The sequence below is a fragment of the Bemisia tabaci genome, chromosome 9 (assembly GCF_918797505.1).
Source record: "Bemisia tabaci chromosome 9, PGI_BMITA_v3".
In the NCBI taxonomy this organism is placed as follows: domain Eukaryota; kingdom Metazoa; phylum Arthropoda; class Insecta; order Hemiptera; family Aleyrodidae; genus Bemisia; species Bemisia tabaci.
In genome coordinates, this window is record NC_092801.1 from 33,652,512 (window position 1) to 33,673,455 (window position 20,944).

A 20,944-nucleotide genomic window follows, 5' to 3' on the forward strand; every position below is an offset into this window, starting at 1 on the left:
ATAATGCCGTGCTAACGGTGGCGTGGTGTGCTTTGCGATACATCGATTGCTCTGCCATTTAAACCTGTGGAAAAGGATCGATAAACCTAAAAGCGATGTTTTTAAGGGAATTAAATGGAGGGAAACAGTGTTGCAAATTGCAAAATCGCCAATTCCTGATGTATTATTTAAAGAAATAAACACGTCGAATTTCAAAGAGAAAACATGAAACTTAATGTCTCAGTCGAACTAGCTTCTATCGTCAGAGGCGTGGCGTGAATTGCGATATATCGATTTTAATGTCATTTAAACCTATGGAAAAGGATCGATAAACAGGGTGTTCGCAACAAACAACTTAATGATCGATTCTTTAGCACAGCTTAAAATGGGGGAAATATCGATGATAGATCATTCACGCCTCGCCACTGCGTGCTAAGTAAAAACGCCGTATGAAAATGTGGACGTTGCCGTATTCTCTGGATAAATGACGAATTTTCTGGGAAACTTGCTCCTTGAATTTTTTGGAGGGTTTTATTCGGGATTCGGACGTATTTCGACGAACGAAACTAAGCGCCAAATATTCGATTATCAGTTTCCGAATCAAGTCGAACGAAACTAAGTGAAATCTCCACTATCTCGCTTAATTGAGGAAAATCTCATATTTTTTTTCAGGAGTTTTGGCAACACATGCAGTTAGAAGAACTTTTCAGCTTTCAAGTAAGCCATAGAAATTCAAAATTGGTCCATTGATAAAGAGACACCAATGGTTTTTGCAAAATTTGCTCCACTGAATTGTGTTAAAATTGCACAATAGTTCTGTTAGGAAGAAATACGGTCACGGTCATATAGTCTAGTATACTTAAGAATTCTAAAGCAAATCAATCATAATTTTTCTAAAAATTAATATTTCAACATCGGATGGCAATGTCCTGATGTTCACATGGCATTCATCCTCGATGCTGCAGTAATAGGGACTAAAAAAGGGTGGAAGAGGCTGTTAATGGGATTAATTTTAGAAGTGAAACTTTAGTGCATGTTTGCCTTCTCGTTTCATCTTGGATAGTGCGGTGAGGTCATTCTCGCCTTTCAAAAATGGGGAGATGCTCATCCTAGCAAAGGAAAGGGGGTAAAAATACTGACAAACTAGTTGAGAAAACAAAGCGATATCTAGTCAATGACAGGGAGGGTGAAAATGATGGATGGTAAATGGGATCACGTTTAAGGGAAGAAATGATAATGCTGCGTGGGTGTGAATTAGGAAGGACTTGGACTCACTACATGGATTTTCTTCCCATAGTCCGCCCGTTTCTGATAAATAGGAAATTTTCTGTTGTTTCACAAACAACCATCACAGGATATTGCATTCCTCACCTTTTTGTGGTTTTTAGTGTTAGCAGGGCAGGGTTCACAGCGTAGTATTTTTCGGATTGCATTCCTTATTTCCTGCATGTTCTACTGACTGTGTGCATGTTTCCACGTGCAGTGTGCATGATGAAAAAGACGAAATTCTGCATGAAGACATCGAAGGCGCAGGCTAAACTACAAATATGGCGAGAAAATAAATGGTACACTGGAAAAAAAAACACATTTGATCTAGAGTCCAGACTCTTGAAAACATTGACAAGAAAAAGGACTCTTGATTCAATCAGATTAAATCTTAAATCAAAACGAAATCCGCTCAAATTAAGAGGCTTGGTTCTTGATTTAAGCTTAAATCTGATTGAATCAAGAGTCCTTTTTCTTGTCAATGTTTTCAAGAGTCTGGACTCTAGATACAATGTGTTTTTGTTCTTTTCCAGTGTGGATCCACACTATGTAGCGGTAATAGAAAAGCCAAAAAGTTCCATAATACAGCTTCGAGCCAATAGAGCTCATTAGAGCTCGACAATTTTGACTCTAATTGAAATTTTTGGAATATTTCGGCTTCGTTTTCCTCGCCAAGTGGTGTGGACCCAGCACCATTTCACCATCCTGCACTTTTAATTAATCTGCCTGCGACGTGCACGCAATTTTCCTTAATCTTGAGTGCTTCATAAAGCCTAAGATGGCTTTACCCAATCAGAAGTAAATACTCGAGTGCCACACTCTCCCTACATAAAAGTAATCTCCTGTCTAGTGACCCGTTGAAAAGCACGGATATTGCGGAGATCTCTATGAGTCCGAGCATTCGTATAGGAAGAAGAGAGTAATTAAAGGTTACGACAGGGACTCTCAACTTCTTGAGGTCCCGGACGGTTGTCCGAGGGCGCGGCTCCGTTTGCTCGCCGATTATGTAACCCCCCTCCCCCCCCCCCAAATCGCCGAGAGGTGCGATTTGCTGCCGGCCGTGTCTTGTCTAGGGCCTCCGTAGGTCGCCGCTCCTCCGACAAAAGGGCATAACTGAATTTCCACACGAGTCCTGTTCTCCGTATGATTCGACGCTTTCCGCGGCTCGTGAGGAAAGGGAGTTACGCTGTTGCGACGGAGGGACGACGAGATGGCCGCAATAAAAGTTACGTGGTTGTCGGTGAAAAATTAGCGACCGAATGGAGTTGTATTCCGCAGCCTCCGGGATTTAGATCTTGTCTCGAGCCTACGAAATTGCCTCGCCGAGGTGTCGAGACCGACGCTGTCTCGGTGAGCAGAAACGTCGTATGTGCATCCAAACCAGTGTTCGAGACTCACTTTTGAGTTTTAGGAGCCATCTGGCGCATCAAGCCCGATTTTTAGGCGCCATTGAAGATTTTTTAGGGGCCAAATCGACTTTTTGCCTGTATGTTACGCCGCATTTCGACGGTGTAAGTCGGCAATCACATAACTCGTTTGCGGTGTCTGAAAATCTCCGCCTCTATGTTATTTTTTTAGAGAGGAACAAATTGACATCATTCCTTGAAGTTTTCGCGGAATTTTCTTCGCACAGAGAGGAAAAATCACGGCAGTTTTAAAGAATTGCCGTTGAGTAGTTTTCCGTTTAAAAAATAAAGTATGACAGGAAGTCTGCGACGTCGCAAACCGAGTTATGTGATTGCCGACTTACACCGTCGATTTAGTGAAAAGTTAGACGCAAGATGTTTTCGTAACAGAACTAGTAAGTAGCTGTAACTTGGGGGAGACAAAAGCACTAAGAATGAAATCGTGAGGAATAGAAAAAGTAAGCTTTCACTTGCAGTGCTGAAAATTCCGAGTTTTTTCAATTCATGGAGATTTGTTTTTCTTTCTTTATGTGACTTCCTGTGAAAATCCAGATTTTTAGGTGGCAATTTTTAGGGGCCACGTTGGCGCAGAGCCTTCATTTTTTAGGCGCCATGGCCGAATTTTTAGGCGCATTTGGCGCGTTGGCGCCTGTGAGTTTCGAACACTGGTCGTATGTGCATCCAAACGTTGCCAAATTTCGTCCGATGGTATATTGATATTTACAGGGTGTCTATTGGTACCCTGTCGTTCAATTCCTTACTCATTAAAGACCTTTTCCTTGCTTTTTCCTTGCTTTCCCGAAAATTCATATTTTGGCGATACTTAAGGATCTTTGGTTTTTCCTTACCCTTTCCTTACTTTTTCCTCACCTCAGCACACATCTGTGCTGATCACTCCGCTCATCTTCACTACTTCAGATCGTTAAAGAACGCATTGAAACCTGCGCACTCGTGTACAGGGTGTCTAGTTGTTTTTCATTTTGGGGAATCCTGATTTTTCCTGAGTTTTGACTGCTAAATCCTGATTTCATAATTTTTCCAAATCCTGATTTTTTGCGAAGAAAAATTATAATTTCTGTATAAGCGTAGACGAAAGCAAAACTCTAAAATTAAGTTCTAAAGATTAAAAACAAGTTTGAATCGATGAAAATGAAAATACACGCTCATGAACCAGATCGAACCGATCGCGGAAGGACGACTTTTCTCCAGTCCTGATTTTACGGCAGATTTTTCCTCAAATCCTGACGAATTCGGGATTAAATCCTGATAAAATCAGGAAAATCGGGAAAATCCTGATGCTAGACACCCTGGTGTAAGTATTTTAAACGTATAAATATCTAGCCACCGAAATACGATTCTTTGACACCTGCAACTGACCTGGATCCGATCGCCCGACTGACTTACTTCATACGGAAGCGAATCGAAATCCCATCTATTCGATGGACCCCACTCTGAATCCAACCCACCGATCGTTGAAGTCGTTGAGCGTTGATCAATCCCAATTGGATGGGAAGGATTCCGCTCTGGGCGCGGGGGCCCATTGTTCGCCGCTCATTGGTGTATTCACTCAACGGCCGGCTGATTACGGGGCGGCATTCAATCCCGGGCAGAAACAACGGGCCATTGTGATCGGCCGACCGACCGATTCGAGTCACGACGCACGGTGGATCGAGTCAATAGGCGAGATCGGACAAAATTTGGAAACTTTAAACGCTTATAACTCCGTTTATACAAACTTTAGGGTCTCAAAATTGGTTCCACAGGGTGTCTAGTTTTTTTGTCATTTAGGGAAATCCTGATTTCTTCTGATTTTTGACTGCTACGTCCTGCTTTCGTGATTTTATCAAATCCTGATTTTTTGCGGAAAAAAATTAATATAAAAAAAGCTCGATAAAAAAAATCTGATCGGACGGCCGACTTTTCTCAAATCCTGATTTTAAGATCGATTTTTCTTCAAATCCTGATGAAATCGGGATTAAATTAATCCTGATTGAAGTGATCGACCTCAAATCCTGATGGAATCGGGAAAATCCTGATGCTAGACTCCCAGTTCCATTGTTTTTCTCATGAAAGCTTCTGTGGGAAGCACCCCTTAAAATTTAAAATGTGACGAATTTAACATCAAACTTTTCAATTTCGGTTAAAAATTTCATGTCCGACATCTTTGATAGAATCGTTCCATCGTGCGACAGACGCTGAAAGGGGAGCCACGCGCGCCGCGGTATCGGAGGGTGATGATAATGGTGATCGGCAGATCGAACATCGATTATGATCTGCATAATTGGATGCGACGCTCTGGTGGATTCGCCGAGAGGATGCGCGTCGTGAGGTGCGTTACGGATGAGTCGACGTGTTGGATACAACTATTCTAACTCCTGGGCTGCCGATTTGCCTACCCTCTCAGTTGAAGGCGAAATGGATCGCAGTCAGCAAAAAGGAACCAGCGCAATTAGTGTTTGTAAAAATGTTGTCTCTTCATAATGGAGAATTTTCACGCGATTTTGTTATCGCTTCATCTGAAAGTGCTTAAAGAGCTGATTTCGCAGTATTTTTTTATAATTTTCTTCTAATATGGGAAATAGTAAACAAATAGATTTAAAAGTGAGAAAATGCACCGCCTAGTGAAGTTATCTGGCGGCATATTCCATTCAAACACACTTCGCAGATTAGATCATTTTGTCATATCTTTCTCCAATAACTGTTCAATTCATGAACCAAGGGTATCCTCCTGTTCAGTTCACTCAGCAGTTTCCACTTTAGCGCGAAATTCATCAAATTTCAGACACCTACAAATTCTCTATTATCGGAAAAATCTCTCAAAATAGCGAGAATATAGGTGTTGCTTCCGACCAAAGAATTCTTAATTTTAAAGGAAAATAATCGTGTAAATTTTAATACTTAGTATATTTTTCGAAGGAAAGAAGAACTTGCGTGATTTTGAAAACACTGTGATCGCGCTGGTTCCTTTTTGCTTAATGCGATCCAAGTACTGATATGCCTCCTCGAATGATCCATGGAAATGGCACGCTTACGGTTGGGTCGTTGTGATGAATACCACTATTCTAACTCCTGGGATGCCGACCTGCCTACCCTCTCCGTTGAAGGCAAAATACTAGTTACGGCGTAAAACAACAACTGACCCAGTTGGATCGTGATTCGTGACGGTGGATACGAGAATTTTGGTTTTTGAAATGAAGACCCTGAATACACGCAATGAAGACCTAAATTTCGAGGGCTGAGACATCGCAGCTCTGACCAAAAACCCGATTGAAAATGCAAGAGATCCTTAAGTGATCAGAAAATAATATCTCTGTTATCCTCTGTAGGCAGCAAAAACTAAATATGCACGTGATTACTGCCGGGGTGGTGGAAAGTGCTGTTAGTCCGGGATTCGATTCCGCTATATTGCCATTCCAACTTCCTCGTAATCGCTCTCCTGAAAGGATTCGCTCGGAAGATAATGTCTTTATTCCAGCTTCAGTCGCAGTAATAGCCCTGCGGATATGACTTGATTTCTACACGGAAAGAGAGGAAATTCTTACGGGGCCGATTTTAATATTAGGTCCGTCCGATACGTCAGCAGTTCTTTCCGACGTGAGCGCGGCAAAGGGAACATCTGGGAGCATTTACACGGGAGAAATCAAATTCTCGATGTTAGGTCGAGTTTTAATAAAAAAAAAAACAAGGAGAAACATCCAACATGAATATGTTGGAAAAGCGTGCCGAACAACTGAAATTTCGGAGACATGAGCTTGAATGAATCGCTGAACCAAGAGCTAATAATATCAGCTGTTTTGATATGGCATTCTATCATGGAGTAATGCATAGGGCTCATGTTGTATAGTCAATGGGTACGAAGCACCCATTAAGTGCGGCGGGAAAAAATATTCTAGATTCAAATCGCTCTAGCGTAAAAAAGGGTTTATGAAGGATCTGTCAAATGAAATAATACGGTTTTGACCGGAAAATGTTCTCAAGGGTTTCCAATCAGCAGTTCATTCAGTTTTTTGGTAAAAGACCATCAGGGCTTGGCAGTATAACGGTTCAAAGACAAAAAAACGGGTCCGAGGAAAAAATATTTGGACGGCCCGTTGAATAGCATTGGTTGATCGGTGTGCTGTACTATGGTACATCCGAGTGATTTCAAAAAGCGAGCCCTACTGGCACGCTTAAAAAAAAGACATGGCTGAAGACGGAATAATGTAAAATCACGCAAAGAGGAACGACTAATTTTTCGTTTCTCAGACGAAGGAACGTAACTTCATTCCAAGGTTAGAAAATTGACTCGGACGGTTCAATTTTTAAGAGAATATAACTGCGATCTCTGAACAAAATTTTGCTCACTTTCGCGTGTGGCCACCACGGTCGGTTACGTTTGTTCGGCTTCGAGTTGCGTTTCGCAGAACGACACACCATTTCGCCTTCATCACGGAGGATAGGCAATTCGGCATCCCAGAGGTTAAATTAGTGGTATCCAACGTCACAACCTAAAAAGCTAAACACAGAGCGGAGCGGCGTGCTGCCAGCGCAACAAGCGCACTGGCGCCTGCAAACCTAACAGGGATACTTCACGCATTGCGCAATGCGTGAAGTATCCCTGTTAGGTTTGTAGGCGCCAGTGCGCGTGTCGCGCTGGTCGCCCTCGTCCGCCGCGGCGCTTCAAGCAACTATTGTGCTACAGAGGTGTTGCACAGTATCGTGCGAGGTTGAAGGCGCTCCAACTTATTAAGAATGTCAGGCACCATCTATGAGTACGGAGCTTTCCTCGCAAAATAAATCAAGATACTACGGCACAAAAAGAGAGCGGTAGTCCAAAAACTCACCAAGTCGTAACCGTTTTTCAAAAATTTTCCTGCATGGTGCAAAGGAATTTACGAAATATCATACTGCAATGTTAAGGGGCTGTTTTTCTTTCGTCTGAAAAATGACGAATTCAATACAATTTTCTGCTCGAACAACACTATAAGGAAGTCTATTTCCTCAAATTTTCATTTTTTTGAAATCACTGATCTTAGGTGACACGAAAGACAATTCGACGTATTTCTATCGAACGGGTCTATGTGCATTATGACGTGAGCCCTGTTATGCGTGTATTCTTATGGGTCTCAGGGCTCATGTCTTAATGCACATAGTTCCGTTTGATGGAAATACGTCCAATTTATCCTTCATTACAATCTAGTATAAATATTCGATTCTGTGCAAGTCAGCCAACATCGATAGAAATCGAGTACTTGACACACGTACAAACGGTCAAACTCACGACGAGGGCTACCAAGTTGCCAGGGCATTCACTGCCTACACCCTCGCACCCTCCCAGATTCGCACTGTGGTTGGATGGCGAAGTTTCGCAAATCCTTCTTCCCACTGCGGAACTCGGCTGTGTTCGACTCTCACCTTTGAGATTATCCGCTAACGCCGCTACTAATTCTCCAAGTCTCTGATTCCGCGCCGACATGCTAACACACGTACACACGTACGCACGTACACTGCGAGGGCGGGGCGGGGAGAGGGGGGAGGGCGCAGGGGGCGTCTAATTGGGCGCGCCGTAGGTCGCGAGACGCGTGTACTCGTCACCGCGTTGCCAAATCGAACGCTATTTCCACGGCAGATTCGGCTACTTTACCTCTCGACCAGAGATGCAAAATTTCAAGAAACTGTAGAAAATGAGATTTCATGATGTAACTTTTTTTTCGAATGAAACGCATATTGGAACTGTGAAGTCTTAATTTTGAAATTTCGCCGAAAAAAATAATGAGGCAAATTTCGAAGTTTTTCATCGCATTCTCCGAGTGCCGCCCGCACTGGTAAAAAAAACCTTTTGGACCAATGCCGCGGTGCATTGACTTAAGAGTGCAGTTTCTTGTCGCCGGATTTAAGAATCTTGAACTCTCGTTTCAAGCAGATTTTGCATTGATTCAATTCAAAATCCGCTTGATACAAGAGTCCAGACTCTTGTTTCAAGCAACAATCCGGAGACAAGAAACTGCACTCTTGAACCAAGAGGGTTTTTTTTTACCAGTGCGGTCAATCTTTGGTGTACTGAAATAAAACTTCGGCCGTGGAAGCCGTACTTGCGGGCTATATAGACAAACCGAGCGCGTAACGGACACAGCACCCAAAGCAATCGAATTTCGGCCTTTGCGCCCAGAACAGACAATAGACGGTATTCTATATAGCCCGTAACAATTTTTTCAGTGTGAAAATGAATCGTCCTCGGAGAACGATTTTTTTTTCCTCGAAGAACGAATTTATTTTGTCCTCTAATCGTTGCCCCTCGAGGACGAGAGCGGGGTGTCTCCTAAAAAAGGCTGGCCAAAAATCAGTACTTTTTCACTGCATTCCCAAGAAATTCAGTACCTCCTCATCAGAAAAATTTAGTACTTTTTCAGTACCTCCATTTGACGAGATTTGGAAAAATTTCGAAAATTTGAATCTCTCGCTCAATTTACGACAAAAATGACAAAAAAGAGTGAAATTCCGGACCTTCTTGCGGAATTTCCGCATTTTTTCAGTACTTCCGGACCGCTCTTAGAAAGTCAGTACTATATATTTCTGGACTTTCCGGAAATTCCGGACTTGTAGACACCCTCGATAATTTCCTCTGCAGAGGCGGAAATCTCCTCCGAGGAACATTTGGACTGCATTTTGCAATTTGGAACGATCAATTCTGGCTCAACTGGAAAAACACTTATGTGCACAGGGAAACTAATGGCCATACGTCGTTTTTAAACCGGGCTAGAAATTATAGTTCCAAATTGCAAAATGTAGTCCATTTATTTTACTAGGGTTCTTTCCTTCGATCGTATTAAACTCGAGAATTTTAGCCCAATTTGGCAAAGGAGGAGGTGCTTGATGCGCCCACGCACGTCGCTACGCTCTTAGGCCGCGTCGCGTTGGTCGTTCCCGTCTGTCACTGCATACAAGTCCTCGCTCCTCTGACGTAAGGACGTACGTTCATCCCAGCGTGAGCCCTGTTCTCCATATACCTCCATGCTTTTCAGGGCTCACGTGGAATTGAGATACGTCCTTAGGTCCGAAGGCGCGCACTTCGATCCGCGAGGCACGTTCCTGTACTCGCGTACTCCCAGTCCGAACTTCGAATCCCAATCGCAATCCTGATCGCACGAGTACCTACTCGCCCTGATCCATGTTGCCAAAATTCCATTTAAAAAAAAAACAAATTTATCTTCCGAGGACTTACAATTAACGCATACGTCCCGAGTAGCACTTGCAATTACAAGGTAAAATTATTGCTATTTCATCGGCTTGTTGTGAGAGTTGTTGTAGTTTCGAGATACTACCAGCGTACGCGGTAAATTTGAAAAAGCGTGTCACAGACTACGCATATTGCGCGCTACAAAGTCAATTCCAGACTTCATTGATGTGCCAATCGTGATTTTAGAGCGAATTTATCACTTGGAAGTGCATCCAATGGAGATGTTGCATGTGTGAGAAATTTGCAATTTGACTGATGATTCTTATGTAAAATTTCGCGAGAAACACGAGGATGCCACTAGTGTTCTCTGAAGTCAACTCCCAAACTCATAAAAAGCTCTCAAGTTGGGACCAAAATGGAGGGGATACCCCACCCTACCCTGAGAGTCCACCTCTACATCAAGACAAACTCTTCATGCAAAGATAGGGAGCAAATACATTAGCAGTGTTGCCGTGTTTTCAATTTTAGAGTCCCCAATTAAAGTGGCAGCCCTGTCAATGTATTTGCTCCCTATCTTTGCATGGAGAGTTTGTCTTGATGTAGACGTGGATTCGCAGGATAGCGTGGGATATCCCCTCCATTTTGGCCTCAACTTGAAAGTTTTTTTTGAGCTTGGGAGTTGATTTCAGAGAAAACCAGTGGCACCATCGTGTTTCTCGCGAACTTTTACATAAGAATCAACAGTCAAATCGCAAATTCCTCACACATGCAACATCCCCATTGAAATTTCCACCCTTCAAAATAGAGAAATTCAGGGCCTTACTTGACAACACCGCGACTCAGGAGGCGACTGACTCGGACTGAAAATGAGACGGGAACGAGGAACGGGGCCTCGAGTATACTACAAACTACACTCGTACGTATGCGCTCGCTACAGCGTACAAGCACCGCGTCTGCAAGACAACCGACTCCGCTTAATTGGAGTATGCATATTATACGTCCTCGCTGCCACCTCGTAGAGTCCCTTTATAACCCAGAGTTAAGACAACTCACTTTTGGTTAGGCTGAAAGTGGCCTAAAAAAAAATCCAATTCTGATTGGTTCTCGCTCATGGAGGCCGAAACGAGTGCACCAAGATGGCGGTACCTCGAATGTGAACAAAAGTAATGAAAATATAACTAAATTGTGGTTTATCAAGAGTGAATTGTTATTTTAATCGCACCAAAATGAAAATATATTAAGAAATTATCCACTAATCAATCTAATTTTAAGGTTTTGATCAGTTTTTGTTGATGTTGTTGTTTTTGGATGACAGACATCGGAGGATTCCTTATCCTTATCCCTCAATATCGTTCGTTTGAGTGCACTCGTTTCGGCCTCCATGGCCAGCCAAGGCCGGCTGCCAGTCAGCTGATAATCGAGTTGTCTTAACTCTGGGTTATAAAGGGACTCTACCACCTCGCTCCCGATAACCGGGGGGCTCCTCATAATCGGGGGGTATTTTCGGGGGGGAATGGCAACATGGCGCCTATTTGAAATGCACGCCGGGACCCCGGCACGTCGGGGAAAACTCGAGAATGGAGTCCTGTCGATATACGGCCGGGAAAAAAGCGTATGTCCAGGCTCCCGATAAGATAGATTAGTATCGATGTCTGCGAAGGGGAGGGGGGGGGGGTCGGGATTGCTTCAGGGAGCAAAACGGGAACTCCTCGAGAACTTATTCGGTACGTTTGTGTGTTATGTGGATGTATACAGGGTGTCCCAGGATTAAGTGCGAATATTGAAGGAGTCGATTCTTTGGGCCAGAAGAAGACGTTTTTATGATATAACTTTTTTTCCAAAAACGCTTTCCCTGGGGGGCCACAGCCCCCCAAAGTTGGAGAAATAAAATCGTATTCGATAAATCGCAAAGCACGCCACGCCACTGATTCCAGGTCCCTCCAGGCCCCGATTTATATACCTGGCGTAGATTTTAGAGACGGCTGAGATGGAAAACTTCGAGAAAAATAAGACGTTGAAATTTCATGTGATACACAAAATTTTCCCGTAAAAATTCAAATAATTGAAATTTCAAACTATATTCTTATTATAAGACGGGAATTATTTGAAATTTTGTTGATGTTTCACGTGAAATTTCAATGACGCTCTCAGAATTGGACGGCCGCTGATAATTTCTAAACGTCCCCGGGAAATGGGAATTAAGTCGAGATGTTGCGGTAAACTGTATTAGGTTGATCTAAGAGTGTATTCAGGAAGAATTTACCTGAATTTAGGTTTCAGGAATGCGCGGCAGCGTCGCCATAATCCTGAACCTGAAACAAAATAAATAAAGATTTATTATAATTATTATAATAATTTATTAGACAAGATTCATCGAAGTCGCCGCAGAAGCCGTAGATTCGTCGAAATAAAGCAAAAAAGAGTTAAAAATCGCCATTTCCCCGACGAAGGAACTTAACTATATTCCAGGTCGACAAAATGACTTGAACATTTCAATTTTTCACAAGAATGTATAAGAGCAATTTTCGTCCAAAAATTTTGTGATTTTTGTTTGAGATCAGTGAAATTCTCAGTTAGAAACACCCTAAATTCTCTTAGCAACAATGCAGTTCGCGCAGGCAAATTTAGAAACATTGAAATGTAGTTACATTGTTTCGTGAGAAGAACGACAAAATGACAGAAAAGAAAGAGGGGAAAATGCTCGTTTTCCTCAAGACAGGTCACCGACATTTACTGAGTTTTCCTAAAATTCCTGGAAAAATGTGTGGCCCAGCTAAAGAAAAAAAGGCTTATCTACACTTTGAGATGAGCCCGGAAACGCATTGAATTGCATGGACGACAGGGTTCATGGCAGGGGAAAATGCCAGTTTTCCTCAAGACAGGTCACCGACATTTTGTGAGTTTTCCTAGCATTCCTGGAAAAATTTGTGGCCCAGCTAAAGAAGAAAAAGGCTCATCTACACTTCGAGATAAGCCCGGAAAAGCAATGAATTGTATGGACGACAGGGTTCATTGCAGAGTGTAGTTACGCCTTCACGTCAGGATGGCGACGAATTTTCCCCCAAAACTTTTTCCACGTGAGCCCCGAAAAACATGAGATTATACGAGCTGAAAAGCTCATCAGAAGCGCACGTCCGTCGGCGAGCGACCAGAGGCGGATCCAGCAATTTGGCAACACCGGATTTCCTCCATTTGAACATATGCTAAATAATCGATTATTATCGGAGCACCTGGCCCCTCCGAGAATCGATACATTTCCATAGGTTTGAATGGAGGAAATGCGACGGATCATGCGAAGCCGCGTATGAATACCGCTGAGCCACCGATCCCGGCGCGAGGTGCAATGCGGGCGGGGGGGGGGGGGTCGCGGAAAGGGGGTAGAGGGTGCACAAAGGTCTCCTCCCGAGAGTCGTGAGTCGTTCGTGTCGTTTTGTGTCGGGTCTTTGACCTTTGCGGGTCGACTACGGTCGTCGCGGTCTCGAAGCGACGCGGCGCGACCCAGGAAGCTCCCATTTTCAAGGTGAGTCTCATATTTTACGAAAGTCTTCACACGGAGAAGAAAGATTGTAAATAAAAGAGGCGTGGAGAAAAAGGCGCACAAGTGTGATTTTTGCTTTTTCAAGAAATGCCAAGATGAACTTTTAAAATTACATGGAGCATAACTGCCGTACTAAAGAAGAACGCCCACTGGAAAAAAAACACATTGGATCTAGAGTCCAGACTCTTAAAAACATTGACAAGAAAAAGTACTCTTGATTCAATCAGAATCTAGCTTGAATCAAGAACCAAGCCTCTTAATTTGAGCGGATTTCGTTTTAATTTGAGCAAAAATCCGATTGAATCAAGAGTATTTTTTCTTGTCAATGTTTTCGAGAGTCTGGACTCTAGATCCGATGTGTTTTTTTTTCCAGTGCCGCATAAACCATAAGACGTTATCAAAATAGCCACAAAATCTTCGCAATATTCTAGGAATTTTGCCGATTGACGAAATCTCAGTTTTGCGAAGCGAACGGTATCATCAGAATCATGATCCACGGCCATATTTAGTCAATTCGCCTGGATTTGGCGCTCGTGCCCGAATGACGTAACAAATGCCCGACGAGCCAACTGTAACCGAATACTCCTCAGCCGCCAAGATCTCATGTCAATCAGAAAAGCACCGATTATCTTCGCCCTGCTGGGCAGAAACCACACAAGCTCCATGAAAATCCGGTAAAGATAAGCGGTTTCGCTCAGGACCGGCTAATTGGACAGCATTTTGCAATTTGGAACTATAAATTCTGGCTCTTCTCGAAAAACACTCATGTGCATAGGGAAACTACGGGCACATACGTTGTTTTTAAACCAGGAGCGAGGAGGATTCTGCGCGCCGAATTTCGGGTCTCGCCTGGGTTTAAGGCTGATTTGCATGCCTGAATTGCGAGTCTGATGGGTTTGATGGATGGTGCCAAGGCGCGCGGTTGCGTGATGCAACTCCGCGTCAAACCCGAAAAAAAACACGGCTGACAGAGTCACAAATTTTGACATGATATATTGGTGTCTTGGACGTAGGCGGGTCCTGCCGATTAAGGAGATTCGTATTTATTATATTAGAGGAAGCCAGGAAGTAAGAGTAAATTAATGCGCTGATTCTGAGTGGAGCGCAAGTGTGAAAATGTAAAACGGACAAATTGCCCTCTTTCGGACGGATGCTGTATCGCGTAAAAAATATCGCATAATATTTGGACCGAATTTTGCAATTGCAAGCTACTATTATTGGCCCATCCATGAAAGCACTTATCCGCATAGGGAAAGGAGAGACACATACGTTCTTTCTAAACAGAGCCAAAAATGGTAGCTCGTATTGCAAAATGTCGTCTAACTGGATCTCATGTAATAGAATGAGGGGACCACCTCAATTACATTGTTGCAGAAACCGTGTATCTTCATCTTTATCTTCACCTATATCTAAAAAGAATGCATAGAATAGAAAAAAGTATTTTTTTTTACTACTAAACAATGTCAATTTCAAACGCAAACGATCGTACAATTGTAACTTCTATTACTACAGCTATGTTTATTTAGTAGTTCTTAAAGCAAGGAAAAATATGAATAACGTTGAAAACGATGTAATCGAGCTGGTTCCTTTCTGTTAGAGGCGAATCAATTACTGAGCCATTTTTCTTAGAAACGACATGACATACAACTCTCCTGCTCAGATCTTGCAACTTAGCACGCTTTCATTTGCGACTTGTCAATAGGAGGGTTACAAAGATGCAAAATATTTTGTAAAAAACCATATGTCTTGGTTAAAACCTTGACTAGTGGCCTAATAGAGTGTTTTTTGTCCAAAATTTTCTTGAAACACTCTGTACTCTGGAGTCAATGACGCAAATTACAAATCTCAAATTAAATAATCTCAAACCCATTTCAAATGAAGGTGATTTAACAAATTTTGCCTGACATTTTCGTCATTTTCCCTGATATTTCCCGGTTTTCCTGACTTTTTAAAATTCCCTGACATTTCCCGGTTTTCCCTGGCTGTGGCAACCCTATAACCGACTGAGGGCCTTTTTCACGCAGGGCCGTCAAGAGGTATTTTACAAAACAAGCATTCGCAGCGTAACAAATAGCATTTTCCTGATATAGTTCAGACTGTAGTGGAGGTCTGAACTACTTTTCTATCCCAATTAATGGGCGTCTGGATTCGTTAGATGGACTATTAACTTCTTTTGTTTGCATTACTACCGAAGCAGCGACGCGATCTATTTGAAAAGCCAAAGACGATTACTGAAGACGGAGGATAGAGAGGATGCAGCGAATAAGCCGCCGGGATCGAGTCAAACAATTTGAAAAAATGAGGTTTTAATCCAGTTGAAAGCGACTCCACCACCGAGGCTGTTATAAGCAGTCCGATTCGAGACGATATTAATTCGACTGCAGTTTAATGACGTCAGCCGCCAGAACTGCTGCCAACTTGTGTGAGCTTCAAGGTGATACTCTTCCACGACTACAGGGGGCTGATTATTGAAATTGAAGGACGAAATCTGTGTAATCTTTATTTCCGTTTCGGACTCCGCAAGGGGGGAAGGGGGTTGTCATAACTATCGGTATAAAGGGACTCAAGTTAGAGTACCTTTATAGACAGATTATGGCCATCCGTATCTCTTCACTACAGGAAAACTGCCGCTTTTTGATTGGTCAACGAGTTTTTAGGCTTCATGATGCTCTTACGGCCGTAAATAAACGAACAAGATGGCGCCTGACCGTAACATTGGTAAGAAGCTATAATGGAACACTAGACAAGGTACAAATTTCAGCATTCTGATACATGATTCGTAACGTAACTTTCACGCAGAATACGATGCGCACAACAAAAATTACCGCAATTAACTCCTTACGAAGCTATTTAATGATTCTTGATGCGTGAATTCAAATCACCCGCTCATGAAAACTCAATGCTCTCCGTGATTCACATCGCTCGCTAAACGTTATAATGACAGTCTCTGCGATATAAAAATCTGGCAACCTCAATCTTGACGCTTTGGCTAAGCTATAGCATATTGCTTATAGTTTGAACAACACATGGTGGAAAATGAACATTGATCGATTGAGAAGCTTGCTGAAACCGTCGTAGTGCGCGATTTGACTCACGTAGAGCTTTGAGTTTCTTGTCAGCGGGCAGTTCAAATTCCTCATAACCAATGTGAAATAAAAACGTTAATATCTTTGTTTAGGAGTTGATTTCGGTAATTTTCGTTGCGCGAATCGTGTTCTACGTCAAATTCTGGTCAAAAAACATGTATTAGAGTGCGTAAATTCGTACCTTATCTATTGGTCCATTTCAGTCGAAACGTGACAACCTCGGTGGGGTATTAGTAGCTGCTGCGGGGGAGCGGCCCGGGTCGGGATTACACGATTTACACGGCGCATTGTTTCGCGGCATTACTCCGATTGTAAGACCCGGGACGAGCATCACTCTCGACGGAGAAGAGGAGCCGCTCCGGATTCCGAATCCGCTCCACAAAAGGAACCACCGCCGCGTGGCGCCGCGCCGTGCACTTCCACTTGATCGCGTCTGACGTCACGCGGGCACGTCAAACGTCGAGGACGCAGGACGAGCTCTGCATTGCTAAGCAAGAATCTCATATCCACGTTCGGACGCTGCCGACTTTTTCCGGATAAAACACCGAAAAAAAGGATGCTGATTCGATATTCTGGATGTAGAAAAGCAGGGTGTCTACTAGAACAGGCTGGTAAAAAATAAGTACTTTTACAGTACTTTTTCAGTACATTCACGAGAAATTCAGTACCTCCTCAACAGAAAAATTCAGCACTTTTTCAGTACCTCCATTTGACGAGATTTGAAAATTTTCAGAGATTTGAAAATTTTCAAAATTTGAAATTGCGACAAAAATGACAAAAAATTAGAAAAAATTCCGAACCTTTTTGCGGAATTTCCGCACTTTTCCAGTACTTCCGGACCGCCCTTAAAAAATCAGTACTATTTCCGGACTTCTAGACACCCTGGAAAGTGGGCGACACGACAACTCACAAAACGTTGAATGGACCACTAGACAAGGTACGAATTTCAGCATTCTGATACATGATTCTTAACCAAAAGTTTAACAAACACAGCAAGGAACGACGACGCTCATACGACGTTTCTGCTCAGCACGAAGGAGCTCCTCAAACATCAACTGGTGCAGGATCAAACACTAGAGTAAAAAATTCTAAAACTCTGGATACAGTTTACTGAGTATTTCATGTTCAAATTCCAAAGAAAAATGCACAAAATTCTTCCGAAAAATGACTCTATTATCGGCGAAGAACGGCAACGCTCAAATGCTCATACGACGTTTCTGCTTAGCACGGGAGAGCTCCTCAAACGTTAACTGGTGCATGAATGGAGCGCGTTGATGGGCTCGTTTCGAGTTTGATTTCTGCCGGGACGATCGAATCAAGTGTGAATTATGATGAATTACGAATTAATCTGGGTCGAGTTGCGGTGGGGAGGGCGGTTTCAGAAGCGCCACGCCAGGTGCGGTTCTTGACTTGGGTAACGTGGACGTGTGAGAGAATGGTTCTTCGTGCCTGTCGACAAGGTCGCTCCTCCATCATTTTCGACTCCTCCTCTTCGGGGAATTAATTCCCAAGGAATAATTCGCAGGTGCCCAACCAGAAGTTTTTACGGCATTAAAAATAATACAATTACAGATGGACCGCAGGGCCGTATTAAAGGGGTGGCGGTGGCCACATGGGCCGCGGCCCATGGCGGCAAATCCATAGGGGGCGACAAATTTTGCAATTCTTTTAAAAGTAGGTATGAAAAATAATTCGGATTTAGAAAAAAAAATTACGAACGAGAAAAGGCGACAAAATCTCTTATTTTTTGAGAGTGTAGTAATTTCTACTTTAGTCGTCTCTCAGTGATACAAGAGAGACAGCACCTTTAATTAGTCGCGTTAAGAGAGAAACCAAACACGCAATTTGGTCTGGAACGGCGCGACTTACCTGAAGAGAAATGATGACGAGGACTTGAGATTAACAGGAGAAGCCCTCGGCGCGGCGATCGGCACGTAACACATATTAGCGCCTACAAGACTGTGCGAATACTTCACGCATTGCATCAAACACAGTGCGGTCATTGCGGACAGCGTGAAACGGATAGCGCCTGCAAGAATGCATGAATACCTCACGCATTGCGGCAAACACAGTGGGATCAGCGTGAGACGCATAGCGCCTACAAGACTGCGTGAATACTTCACGCATTGCGTTAAACACAGTGCGGTCTGCGAGGCGCGGCGACGGAAGTTAAAATCATTAACCCACATTTATGTTTGTTCTTTCATAATTTATTCGTTCATTTCTTATGAATGGAAGGCCTTGTCCACACAGAGATAGGTTTACGAAACTTAACTTTCGCGCAAAGTTCCGTGAACTTTTGCTAGTAGTGTTGACAGGGCTTTCCCAAAAAATGTGCTCAACACCAGTAAACGCGTCTTATGCACCCCTCCCCCGCTAGCACGTTCATTTGATGATTTTTATTGATGTTTCAAAACGAATGAGAAGGGGGCGGCAAGTAGGTAAATCCAGCCCTGATGGACCGCGTTAAGCAGAAAGGAACTAAACCACATCCGATATAGCCAAATTTAAACTGAGCGATCTAAATTTTTAAAGGAGAACGTTCAAGCGGATTCCTTTGAAACTTTTAAGGAATTTGCCTCGTACTATCCAAAAAATTCGATGAAATTTGCACAAAAAACAGCACAACCGTTATCATACAAGGAATTAAAGTGTCCAGTTAAATTTGTCATTAGCTGATGTGGCTTGGTTCTTTTCTGCTTAACGCAATCCAAACAGTAGTTCCCAATTGCATAATGATGTCCAATTTGACATATTTACTTCTTTCAGTCTTTTTTTTTTTTTTTTTTTTTTTTTTTTGAGGGAAAAAGAGGTTTTCAAAATAGGAGGACCGAAAAGAAAAAAAATCTAAGAAATTTAAATCTCTGGATTTAAATTTAAGAGAGAATAGGTTGGACAAATCAAGTTTCCATATCGCAATCGATATTCAAACGGCAGTAAATTCTTCCATTTTTTCGTTTCGGAATAGTCTCAATTTCAGTTTATCGGTGTGAATATTTATGATTACAGGAGTGTCGTCTTTATTTATGGGCTGCCGTTTTCTTTTTCTTCTTCGTTTTTTATTTTTTACTCTGAGCCGCTTCGACGTGCAAGTCCCAGGCACGCCCCCTCCGGACCAATAAAATTGATCGTCAATCGTAAAATTTGATGAGAGGAACAGGAATCTTACTTTTCAGGATTTCGGAGGTAGCGTCATTATTGTTACGATCCCTGCGTTGCCAGATTTTTCCGGATTCATGAGTTGGATCTCGTTCTCCTTGCCCGACGAATTGGGAAAAGGTGACGCTTTTTTTGGATTTCAAAGTTCCCGAACTTTCCCATGACTTTTCAAGATTTTTGAAAACTAAATTTCAGAATTGGCTGAATGAACCTCTAGACAAGGTACGAATTTCAGCATTCTGATACATGTTTCTCAACCAAAATTGTACGTTAAACACGATGCGCACAACGAAAGTTACCGGAATCAACTCCTTACTAAGATATTAAATGATTCCTGATGCGTGAGTTCAAACCATCCGCTCATGAAAACTCAATGCTCTGCGTGATTCACATCGGGCGCTGAACGTAATCATGACAGTCTCTGTGATATGAAAATCTGGCAACCTCAATCTTGACGCTTTGGCTCAGCTATAGCAAATTGCTTATAGTTTGAACAACTTATGGTGGAAAATGAACATTGCTCGATTGAGAAGCTTGCTGAAACCGCTGTAGTGCGCGATTTGACTCACGTAGAGCTTTGAGTTTCTTGTGAGTGGGCAGTTCAAATTCCTCGTAACCAATGTAAAATAAAAACGTCAATATCTTCGTTAGGAGTTGGTTTCAGTAATTTTCGTTCTACGTGTTCCTGTGATCCGTGCGATACCTGAATCCTGTTCTACGTGAAATTCTGGTTGGGAAGCATGTATCAGATTGCTTAAATTCGTACCTTGTCTAGTGGTCCATTTCGTCCCCTTCTCAAATTCCACCTCAGTTTTAACTCTATCATCCAGCGGTCACCCATAAAACTAATGACTAGACTTGCAGCTGATAGCTGCACTGATTACAGCCAGCCAATCACGCGTTGACTTTTTGTCTCACCACCCGTGACGTCATTAAGTCTACATCGATTATTAAGATGTTCGTTGCGAACACCCTGTTATCGATCCGTTTTCCATAGCTTCGAATGGCAGATCAATCGATATTATAACACCAAGAACGCCATACCACTGGACTATGAACACGACGTTTTCTCAATTCTTTGTAAGTAGGTAAAATGTTAAAATAAAGTTTAAAAAAAGTTTAAACATTTTTTTAAAAAAAATCTTATCTTACTATAGTAAAAAAAAATAAGGCCTTTTTTGTGTGTACGTCCGTGTCATTTCGCATTCTCATTGGTCTTTTATTAACCAATCAGAAAACGTCATTGAAAATCCCCGGGAAATTTAAATGTATTCTTCCGTAAAGGAATTATTGATAGGTAGACAGGTATAAAAATGGGATGTATTTCTTCTAATAACCAGGATAAAAGGGAGGA

The 20,944-nt window shown here is 42.6% G+C and overlaps 1 protein-coding gene across 4 annotated transcripts in view; it reads right to left on the reverse strand.

Moving 5' to 3' along the window:
* Prosap (SH3 and multiple ankyrin repeat domains prosap) overlaps nt 1-20,944 on the reverse strand; it is a 324,904-nt gene that overhangs the window by 143,385 nt on the left and 160,575 nt on the right. For all 4 annotated transcript variants that reach the window (XM_019041269.2, XM_019041268.2, XM_019041265.2 and 1 more), the window contains one exon: nt 12,071-12,119. The gene's annotated coding sequence lies outside the window, so the exon portion shown is untranslated. The remainder of the gene's footprint in view (nt 1-12,070; nt 12,120-20,944) is intronic.